The following is a 12,425-nucleotide window of genomic DNA, read 5'->3' as shown; positions in this document are numbered from 1 at the left end:
GAATGTAAGTGTAGTAACTTGAACTTGATATAATAACTTTCTAATATCTACTTAAGAGTGTACATTGACTTACAAAAGCAAATAAAACTTATTGACTAAAAAATTCAAGTATTTTCCTTCAGGAATGGTTGCAAAGATGGAATTGTAAATATGAAGTCCTAAAATATATAAACTGTTTTTTTCTTCATCCATAAACAGAAAATATGGAACTAAATGAAAACTGAGATGAGAAATTTGACCTTAGCACACTAGGAAGAAGCTAATTTCTTCTGTTTTTCCATATTCCCCAAGTTTTTGTTTCATTTTATTTAGGGAAGTGATGATTTCAAGATGTAGAACACTTATGCCTGAAGAATTCCAACTGAGGCTAGATCATCTACACTGAAGTTGCTTCCTGTTGTGGTAAGATAAGCTATTCTTAATATATTTGACTTCGGAAACTGCAATAAGGATGATGTGGTTTGGTGTGTATTTATATCTGTACATAATAAGTATAAATATTTGTAACATGTTAAATGTTTTAATATTAAGTTTTTAAAAAACTTTTTAGTAGCTTTGTTGGCTCTTAAGAGAAATGTAGTCCCGTAGAGAACTTAAGTATGTTCTTAATTTCTACCATTTGTGTTTTCATTATTTGTTAATTGGTCCATGATGCAACCAATTCTGCACAAGTGAGGAAATTTTAAATCAGAGACATTTAAACTTTGCCCAAGCTAATAAATATGACAAAATGTTTAGACTCTGGGATTGGACACATAATATAAGAATTAAGGAGACTCCTTTGCAGGTAGCTGATCCTGGTTTGATTTTCTGTAATTCATGGTTGTTTAAGGACAGCCAGGGGTGATTCCTGAACACAGAGCCAGGAGCAAAGCCTAAATATTGTGGGTGTATCTCAAATATAAAAGAAAATAAAAATTAATTGTTTAACTCTATGATACTAGACTTTTTGTTCCCGTACTATCTTCCAACATTGTTATAAATAGAGATACAAACAATTGCAATGTGCTGAACTTAGTTTCAAAGTTTCAAACTGCATTTCAAAAGAAAGCAAAAGTTAAAGCTTTGTATTTTTTGTATCCTTTGTATTTTTACTTCTCCAGAAAAAAGGAAGATGTGTTTTGTTTGTTTGTTTGTTTTGTTGGGGTTAGTGGGCACTCATAGCAGTGCTCAGGGCTTACTTTTGGCTTTTAGTTCAGGAATCATTCCTGGCAGGCTGGGGTGGCATGGGAACATAAAGATATTCTAAATAATATTGCTAGGGATTGAACCAGAATCTGTCATGTACAGGGTAATAACCCTGCCCTCTGTATTTTATATATATATATATATATATATAATACCCCCGCCAAAAAAAGATGAATGATTCCTTAAGTCATCCACTATTTACATAGATGATGCTATTTCAAATATAAGAAAAGTTTAAGAAAGTGTAGATAGGAATATATTACCTTAATTTTCCCATTCACTTTTGGTATTCAATACAAACCTCGTAAGCCTTCTCTATTCAAAAATACTATTAGTTTCCTCTATACAAAATATGATTATTGTAGTCTTCCTCTTTATAAAATACTATTATCTCCTAGGATACTGTTTAATGGGAAATGTACCATTTATTTATTTATTTATTTATTTATTTATTTATTTATTTATTTAGTTATTTGAATCTGGTCAGACAATGCAAGTTTCCTTGTGCTTCATTTATTGATTCTGTGACATACCAAAATTTTACTGAAATATGAGATAATATACAAGAAATATCCATAAGTTATATCTTACTAAAAGTTTTTAATAATAGAAGATAAAATATGGTATAACAACTATTAAGATATAAATCATCATTCATTATAAGTATTTAAATATAAGTATTTAAATACAGTACATAAATATTTTCTTTATTTGGAATTACAACAAATTATATTTGATACATTTTCATTGATGTGAAGATTGTTTGGGTCAAATTCTTATTATTGACAGAAATATTTAGGAATGTATAGCACTTTTTTTTGATGCTGAGACCAGGGCCCACGCTGTGACCAGTCATTGTAGATCAGCAAATGAGAACATTCTTCATTTTTCCATAGCAGAGATAATGTCCAGTTCTTCCTTGGATCAGCCTGCCTGTAAAGTCTCTCTGAGGTATGTAGAGGACAAGTAACAGTACTTGTTATTACTGGACCTGCTTTTGTCAGTTAGCTTCATCCCATTTTAATAGGATTTTGCATGAAGGCTATTAGGATACTTGACGGTACTCCAGCAGGAATAAGGATCATGAAAGGAAGGTCAAAGAAGATTAATTAATCTCAACATTGAGATTATTTTTTTATTATTTTATTTATTTATTTTATTTCATTTTGTTTGTTTCTTTTGAGTCAAACCCAGCATTGCTCACAGGTTACTTCTGGCTCTGCACTCAGAAATCTCCCCTGACAGTCTTGGGGACTGTATGGGATGCTGGGAATTGAACCAGGGTCTTCCCAGGTTGGCCAGCCATATGCAAGTCAAACACCCTACCAATGTGCTATCATTTCAACCCTAAATTACTTTATTTGAATTGTGATTACAATATTGTTCATAATAAAATTGGGTTTTTATTTTTTCACAATTACAAAGATGTGCATGATTTTCAGCCATCCAAATACACCACATTCACCAGTGCATAATTCCTACCATCTGTAGGAATTTTCCTACCACTTTCCCTCCCACCTTCCCCCTGCAGATATTTTCCTCCTCTCTATGTCTCTTTCTCTCTCCATTTTTTTCTCTTTTAAACATTGTGCTTTTTAACAGTGTTACTGAAAGTTATTATGCCTATCCATTTAGTTTTTTTCAGCATCCAGTTCTTGTTCAGTGATCATTTCCCATTATCATTGTCATATGGATTCATTCATATGAAATTACTTAAACAATTCCTTCTCTACTAACTGCATAGGAGATACATGCATTGTTTTTGAGTCATATTTTCTATGGTATTTGATAGGTATGCTTTGGACATTTATTTTGGTGGTCTTCATACTTATAGTCTTGTTTCTATGCTTTTATCAGTAAATTTATCTATGTTTTTATCAGTAAAATTTTTATAAGAACAGACATGCGCTGCAGTTGAAGATTACATTTTAACCTTCTATAATATGAAATATGGTGGGAGGAATTCAATGTGACATTCTTCAATTATTCTTGAATTAGAAGACTTAAATAACCCTTGATTTTTAATGTTTAATTTTAGATTTATTTTTGTATGTTTTGACTGTAGTGTAAAGGTCCATAAAATTAATTAATGAAATCAAGACATTAGGTAACAATCTCATTAGAAATAAGCTAAGGTTTTCTGCTTTCAATTGTTTATAACCTGAAAATACCTGAAAAATCACCCATGTTCCTTTGTCTCATGTAACATTGAAATTCATAGGATTTTCATATGGACAGAAGCTCCATAGTAAATGATTCCAATTTCCTGTTGTCAAATTTGGGTTGAATTAAGATGAAATTCTTCTTTAGTTATAGACTTATCATTGATGTTTACCTTTTCTTCTATGTGATAACACTATATTTGTTTCTTGGACTAAATCTAAAGCCTATATCAATTTAATTTGCTTGTTTTAATTTTAGATTATATATCATAATATAAGAATCATAGTAATTCAATTTAAGTATTTAAAATAAATCAAATAACGTATTTAGTGTATTGCTGATATTTTTAAATGATAAATGTAGACCTAAGGCTTAAAAAGCTTGATTGCCTTTCAGTTATACAAATACTTATGATAATTCCATAGAATGCTTAAGAGTATAGAAGAATTTGGTTCAAATCATTGGGTTTTTGAGGCAGTAGTGATAGTTCAATAAGTAAAGTGCTTGCCTTGGCTGCAGACAACCTGATTTCCATCCCCAGCATACTATCTTCAGAGTCTGCCAGGAATCAGCTCTTAGCACTGCTAGGTGAGATACCAAAGCAAAAAAAAAAGAAATAAAGTGTTTTATTAAGGAATGATAGAAGACCCTCAATCATAACACAAGTGCCAAAAATGTAATATAAGTATTTTAACAACAAGCTGTCAGACTGAAAAAATAAACAGAACTTTACTTTAGGTTTAATTTTATGACCTATGTGGTACAGTGCTTCCATCACAATTACATTTATTATTCCAGACTGATAGTTTTTTACTAGTGTTGTAAAGTATTATTAGTATTGATTGACTTTTTAAATTTTCTTTAATAATTTAATACATAATTAAGAAACAAGCTTTAATCATGATCCTCAATACTTATTGGGTAATAGAGTTATTTTTGTATCCTCTAGACCTGAGCCCTGCTGGTGTGATCCTGTTAAAACTAACCTAGGCAATTAACCTAAATCCTTTAATTTTAGTTAAAGCTATGAGTTCTGACTTGGTTAATACTTATTGCAAATCTTCTAATAACCAGTTAGCTTCATAAATTCTAGTTTATCTAATATTATTCTGATTTTTTTGCAATCAACGTTGCCATTAGTATATTTATAGAAGTCACTGGTCTATCAAGTTACAGTTAGAGTCTGATAGAGTCAGCACATGATTTTTTGCTCTGTCTGTGTGATATTATACTCTGCTGTATAATCCTAGGATAATTCACTTTTTAGCTGTGATTTTGTTTTATGATAGGCAGTTTCATAAGCACATATGGGAACAATCAACCTTATTTGTTTAGTTAAATTTCCTGACTGCTTAATTCACCATTACCTGCTGAGCTAGACAGAAAGACTTCAGTGGTGAAGAACTATTTCACCTGCATTAAAATTTTCTCAAAAAAATTTCTTGGAAAAAGTATTTGAGGTATAATTTTATAAATTATTGCTTTCTTATCAGTGTGCTGTGACTACTTGAATATCTTCTCAGTGAAATTAATCTGATTTAGATAAAAAATTGAGCATATTTCCTACTGCAAAATAACTCTATATGATAATATATTATATGCATCATAGATATATGCATACAATTTAAATGCATATGAACTTTCAAGTCTACTACATACCTACCTTTGCCCATATGTCTAAGTTCTAGGTAATTGAATATGAACTGTGGCAATGTGTCACTTTCAGGTCATATCCTTAGAGGGTACTTGTATATTCTTCCCCCTTTTTTCTCTAGTAACTTGAAAAATAAATGTGAGTAATAGGATTTATGCATAAAGTGAGCCATCATAAGACAACTTTGTAAGTAGTAGGGCAGGGCTTGAAAGATTGTTTGATTTAATAGACAGGGTATGTGTTTTGTATGCAGGAGGTCAAGAATTAATTCTCAGTACTACATAATTTTCGTAGTGCTGCCAAGAGTGACCCCTGAGAAACAAGCTTGGAGTAGCCTCTAAGCACCTGGGTGTTGCTCTAAAATAAAAATGATAAATAAATTAATAATTAATTGTAGAGATTTTTAAGTGGATACATTACTGCAGTCTTCTTTAAATGCATAAACACACCTTTATGCAGGCAGATGTATTTTTTTCTAAATATCATAGATAGTGTGGCAGAGGAGGGAAATGATTGATACACAAATATAATGTTAGAGTTCATGCAAAGTACAGTTATTATACAGTGTTTTGGTTCTTGACTATTTTTATAATTGAATGCAATTCACAAGTTGGTAGCTTTCCTCATTCTCCATCACTTATGCCAATTATTATGTATTATAGTTATACTATAGCACAATGGTAGAGGTAGTTGGAATGACTGTATTGAAAGTAAACCTAGGTAGACATAAAGTTTTTATCTAAATTAAAGGACCTGGGATGTCACCAATTCATTAAGAATAGGAAATTTTATATAACAAGAATAGAGTGCTCACTTTTAATCAAAGATTGGAAAAATTTGACCTTTCAGAGAGGACATGTTCACTAGTAACTTTCATTAGGATATCTGGATGGTATTCTCTCTGCTACCACCACCAACAAATTATCTATCGTCTTCAAAGTCATCACAAGGGAGGACAGTGATTGTATATTGGATTAGGAAAAAAAAAACAAGTATTTAGAAAAAACAATAAATTGCATTTTTTGTCTTCATTTTTTTAAGTTAATCTATAGTCTTAAAGAGTGGTAGCAATTTCTTCTGCAGCTCAGATGAACTCCACTAAGCTTCAGGGACTTATACCAAGGTGATTCTTATTGAAAGAGACCTTTTGGAAGAAAACTGAGAAAAACTCTCAGTCTTCTGAGAATATCATTCCTACACAGTCAGAATTCCACATATGGCTTACCAGTTAGACCTTCCCACTAGACCATATGAATTTGTTTCTATATCATTTTTCAATATAAAATCTCTATTTTCTTGTTTATGAATTGTTGTTAAAAATAATCATTGATGAATACCTAAAGAGAATCTGTGAGTATGATGCTGCCACATATAAGGAGAAATAGGTGAAAAATTTGGTGACTCAGGGAAGAAATAAACAGTCATACCTCAAACATTCTTCTGGAAAACTTTTGGTAAAGTCCTGCCTTAATTTGCCTATTTTCTAACTCCAGACTAGCCTCCTATTAAGCCACGTATACTTTCTCGCAGACACTTTCTTTTAAAATGGATGTCACAAATAGCTATATATCCATAGTTTTAAGAAATGCATATTTAATACATATAGAGTGAATATGTCAAGTCAGAAGTTTTAGTCTTTATAAATATAAAAAAGCTAAATATGGGTATGAAATCAATATCACTGTGTGGAACAATGTATAAAATACACATAAGAGTGTGTTTTCTTCAAAATTATTTTAAAGAAAACATTTAAAACTCTCTTCCAATTGTGCTTGTTTGTCTACTAAATTATTGAAGGAGGATGAGATCTTCTGAATCTATATCATTCATAGGCTCCCTACCTTTAAGTATTTTTAGGCTGGGGCCGGTGAGGTGGCGCTAGAGGTAAGGTATCTGCCTTGCAAGCGCTAGTCCAGGGAGGACCGCAGTTCAATCCCCCGACGTCCCATATAGTCCCCCCAGGCCAGGGCCAATTTCTGAGTGCTTTAACCAGGAGTACCCCCTGAGCATCAAACGGGTGTGGCCCCAAAAACCAAAAAGAAAAAGTATTTTTAGGCTTATTTTGATATTGTTGAGTATTTTACTTTTGGAAAATTCAAGTATTACTATAAACTCTTTTAAGAAAATATGCTCAAATATTTTGTAATTAAAATTGCAATTAATTAGTAATTTTAGTTAATTGGATGGAGGGAGAGTTGTTGAGCCATACCCAGTGAAAGGAAGGGCTTATACTATTCTACCCAGGAGTGATACTCAAACCCTATGTGGCACTAGTTATTGAACTAGTATAGCTGCATATAAAGCATGCACCTTATATTACCTGTAACCCTTATATTATCTATTTAAACACTTTTAATGCCACTGCATTTTATCTAATTATTTATATAAGCTATTGATTTTATTAGTTAAAAAAGAAAAACATGGGGCTGAAGTGGTGGTGCAAGCAGTAAGGCTTCTGCCTTGTGTGCACTAGCCTAGGATGAACCTCAGTTCAATCCCCCGTCGTCTCATACTGTCCCCCCAAGCCAGGAGTGATTTCTGAGTGCATAGCCAGAGGTAACTCCTGAGCAACACTGGATGTGGCTGAAAAACCAAAAAGAAGGAAGGAAGGAAGGAAGGAAGGAAGGAAGGAAGGAAGGAAGGAAGGAAGGAAGGAAGGAAGGAAGGAAGGAAGGAAGGAAGGAAGGAAGGAAGGAAGGAAGGAAGGAAGATAATGCATTTTATTTACATACATATCTAAAGAATGGATAGATGATTTGATTTATTCTAGCATTATAAAGCAAAATGTTTAGTGACATACTTTTTTAGAACATGGAACAATCATACTATCATATTTATAAGCATATATCTAGAATTGAAGATTTATTTTCTGATCTGCTGATATTTCATCTTAAATAGGCTTATCTCACTGTATTAGATCATTTAATTACACAGTACTTTTCAAGTATAAGTGCCAGGGAGGTACTTGTAATTTTGTCATTATTGCTCTAATCTCCATCACATAATCACTAAAAAAAAAAGCATATAAGTGTGTTCCTTCTTCTCATTTTTGAAAATGACAGTAAAATTGTGATTGCAACATAATTAAATCTGTATATTTAGATGATGAATGTCCTGCTGTCCTGGAATTCAAAGGAAGTGTCAGGCCTCCAGCTTTTACTCTTATTAGGCACTATCTCAGAGTTGTTTTTTTTTAACTAGCTTTGTAAAACTAATGACTAGCTTGAGATTTTTACCACTTTAACACCACTCACTAAACTGCATTATTGAATCAGGTTTTCTTTAGCAGCATTTCTTTCTTTTCACATCTTTGCCTCCATCTTCTCCCACTTTTTTCTCCCTTCCTCACATAACAAGAATGTGAGTGATTTGGGGTGAACAAATAAATATTAATATTCCTTTAAAGATGCATTAGTCAATTTTCTTCTTTTTACAGGCACTTAAAGCAGAAAGTGCATAAGTATAATTGATTGCATAACTTTGTGGACACCTGTCATAATCTTGACATATTCAGTCCCAATATAATTGGCACTGTGTATTCAAAGTAACTTTTTGCAACAGCAGGAACACAGACTCTGGGAAAGCTGCCTGTTAAAAAGGAGCAAATAGCTGTAATGAAAGGTCTGTTGGCAACCTTTTATACTTATCACAGCCACTAACCTGAAACTCACTCATCCACATTCCCCATTATTGGTTCTTACACAACGACATAAATAAGTTTTAGGGCTCATTTATAATTTCATTAGCTGTAGTAATCTTGTTATGTGCATCAACATGTAAGTAAAGTATGACTATATTGTTAGTTAAGACAATATTGTCTTTCATGACAAACCTTTGTATAATGCCTTAAACACAATAAAATTTTATTTCTTAGACATTTAAATGAAAGTAAAAGTCACTGGTACACAGACAATTCATTGAAATAGAGATTCAATGATCTATATGTCTTTCATCTGTGTTTTTCTCTTCTCAAAATTTTACATCCAACATTACTCTTTGAAAAATCATTAAATTAGATGAAAGGGGAAAACTTATAAGGAAACAATAATGGGAGAGTGGTTCTGAATCAAATACAGAAACCACAAACCACATTTTCTTTTATCATCCATTGTCTAGAATTCACAAAAGAAATAGAAAAATAGAAATACTGCTAAATATATGCAAATATTAAAAATCCAGTTATCAGTATTTGTACAGAAGGAATGATGAAGACTAAGATAGAAGCATATTAAAGCAATTGAAAGGATGTAAAGTATAATTTAGTATTTTGCACATAATTCTATAACTATATTTATATTCAGTGAGTTTATAATACATGTATTAAAATAGAAAACTGCAACATATAAAATATAGATAATTCATGAAAGTAAGTTATAGAAATGTACTTCAAACATTTATGTACTCACTCAAATTTATTTAAAAAATCTATATAAAAGATGCTATAACAGTTTTGAACAGATAAATTATACAACCTCTAATTGCTAGATATAACACATGAGTAAAAGAAGTAAGTCTACATGCCAACAACTGATAATAAAATTATAGTTATATTAGGGTCAGAGTGAAAGCACATCCAGCTTGTATATTCCTTTCATGCTGTCAGCCCAAGTTCAATCCCTGGCATCCATATGGTTCACCAAGCCTGCTAGGAGTTATTTCTGAGTGTAGAGTTAGGAGTTTGCCTGAGCACCTTTGTATGTGCCCACCCACAAAATATAGTTGTAGTATAATGACATGGGGGGGGTATTAATTCTGCCTACAGATATCAAGAAATATATATGCCTACAGATATCAAGCATAGTATCATCATGGGAAAACTATTTAATATGGGATTGAAAGAAAGAAATAATGAGTTTTCTCCATGAAAAAATATGGAACATTGAAAACCATGATCAGTCTGTAAAGATTGTTTTACAGGCTGTATATTAAATCTTAGTTGGAATCTAGTTGCCACATAGTCCATGACTACCTCCTTGCTATAATCTCCCTGGTATAGACATGAACACTTATTGGTGTTGTCCAAAAAAGAAAAGACAAGAAAAGGAAAAAGCATCAACAATACCATGGCAGACCAGGAATTTTAAATACTGTCTCAGAGAGGGAGAAACTGAAGTTTTTTCACCTGTATGGATTATGGAGTCTATAACAGAATGCAGTAGTATGGGGAATACAGTTTTTAGATAATGGCTCTGATCTCAACAGAGTCGGTCTTTGAATGATATTCTAAATAAAGAATTGTGAAAGATCTCTCTGCACATCATGTTTTTATAACCCGCATTACCATTTTCAAATGTCTTTATAACTATCGAGCATGAGAAACTCCTCCCGACTTACCCTTATAGTTATTCTTTCTATTCATGTACTGAGAAACTATAAATATGATGGAGCTCAGCATCTAGAATTTGCTGTTTAGGAAAGTAATGAAAAGATCAAATTTTATTGATTTTAATTATGAAATATTGTTTTACAAATATGACCGACTTGATGTTTTAATATAAACAGGTACTACTTGGTAATTAAATGTCAAGTTTACTTCAGAGGAGAACTGGAAAAGCCATTGTAATGTAAAATATATTTAATGTATATAGTGTACTGTTGACTGTTGGAGTAACTACTGGTCTACTGGTTTTCATTATATTCAGGGTGATTTTTTTTTATGGTTTTTGATTTTGGGCCACACTCAGTGATTCTCAGGGGCTACTCCTGGCTATGCGCTCAGAAATCACCCCTGGCTGGAAGGACCATATGGGATGATGGGGAATCGAACCACTGTCCGTCCTAGGCTAGCGGGCAAGCCTTAGGCCCTGCACCACCACTCTGGCCTCTATTCAGGATAATCCTTCTTGTTTGTGCTTGTCACTTATGGACTGAAAGTACTTCCATTGGTCCCTTACCCCTACCTGTTCTTCATTCTAGGTGATGGTCTTTCTTTTCCAATAAAGACCTATAGTCTCAGGGAGAAGTTGCTTGTAGTTTCAGGTTCCACAGCTAGTGTATCTGTCTGCTCTTATATTTTGCTAGTGAGCAGAGAGCATGTTCTATTTATGAACCTCTTTTATTCTTTTCAATACAGTGTGGATTATTTGCTGTGTCAGTGTTTGCTTCCAGACCTGCACTACCCAATCCTTCGGGATTGGGTCATATGGCTTCTGCTTCAGTGTACCATATAGGCTGATTTAAAGTAAAATGAAAGGAGATATTAATTGAAGAAAGAAGAATTGAGCAAAACAGACCAGAACTGTTACAAACAGGAAAAATTCCCATCTGTTCATATTGTTAAAAATTAGAAGTATATTTTTAGAGAACATAAAAGTATATGACAGAACAATCGCTTCACTAGATATTATCCCTGGATATGACTCTTTCCATCTCAACAGAAATCAGGAACAAAGTTGATATTATAGTAGCAAAGATAAACACCACCAACTTCGTCTAAGTGGGACTGATGATGTGAGTAAAGAAATACATTTGTATTTATCATTGTCATCACTATCATCTTATTCATACTATCATAGAATCATCACCATCATAATCTTATCACCATCAACATCAGTTTGTATGTTATGTCTCAAGTTCATGTAATTTCATTGATAATCTATTAGTGATAAATTATCAATTTTATATTAAGAAAATTAAACATATTCAATAGATTAAAAATTTTAATTATCTTTAAGCAGTTGATTCATGATGATTACACTATGGTGTGACTGTGACTATCTGCAGTTTAACATCTTGATATTTAAAGTTTACTGAGTATAGATGCCTGTTCAGAGACTAATATATATTTTCTAGTTATGTAATGTAATAACAATATAATGAATGGTTTTATCCTCATTAGTATCATATATTGATGATTGCCTTAATTCACAGGTAGAATATAACTCATACTTACGTTCCTATATTATCACACACCATCAATGTGAGATTCTTTAAACTTCAAGTATTTGAATTTTTGTACTGACAACTTTCTTGTTATTTGAAGGGTTTAAACATAAGTCTGACTTTCTTGAAATTCTTCATTACTGACATCTTTCCTTTAAAATGCTATAAGAAAATGTATTTCTTAATGGTTGCATTCAATTCAATATATTATAAATAAAAACATTATGATACATTATAATAAATAGTTAAAATTAATATAGAGTACTACTTTAATACTAATATGTATACATATATATCACATATAATTATGCATGCTTTAGTCTTGTGCATATATGATACTTATGCATGTAATAATATATGTATTAGTTAATATACAGGAACTACATAAATAATACATAAAATACTATATGTCTTACTATTAAATAAATATTACCTATATATGATGGAGTCATCCTATTAAATATTTTCATAATTGATTAATAAATGTAATATTAAACATATTTTATGTATGATTATCCTTAAAGTCACAGGGATTTAT

The 12,425-nt window shown here is 31.9% G+C and overlaps 1 protein-coding gene across 1 annotated transcript in view; it reads left to right on the top strand.

The window, feature by feature from the left end:
- Window positions 1-12,425, top strand: part of LINGO2 (leucine rich repeat and Ig domain containing 2) — a 1,160,605-nt gene that overhangs the window by 195,328 nt on the left and 952,852 nt on the right. The window contains exon 2 of the mRNA XM_049771075.1: window positions 313-402. The gene's annotated coding sequence lies outside the window, so the exon portion shown is untranslated. The remainder of the gene's footprint in view (window positions 1-312; window positions 403-12,425) is intronic.

Source organism: Suncus etruscus, chromosome 1, assembly GCF_024139225.1.
Source record: "Suncus etruscus isolate mSunEtr1 chromosome 1, mSunEtr1.pri.cur, whole genome shotgun sequence".
In the NCBI taxonomy this organism is placed as follows: domain Eukaryota; kingdom Metazoa; phylum Chordata; class Mammalia; order Eulipotyphla; family Soricidae; genus Suncus; species Suncus etruscus.
This window is presented reverse-complemented; position numbering and strand designations above follow the sequence as displayed.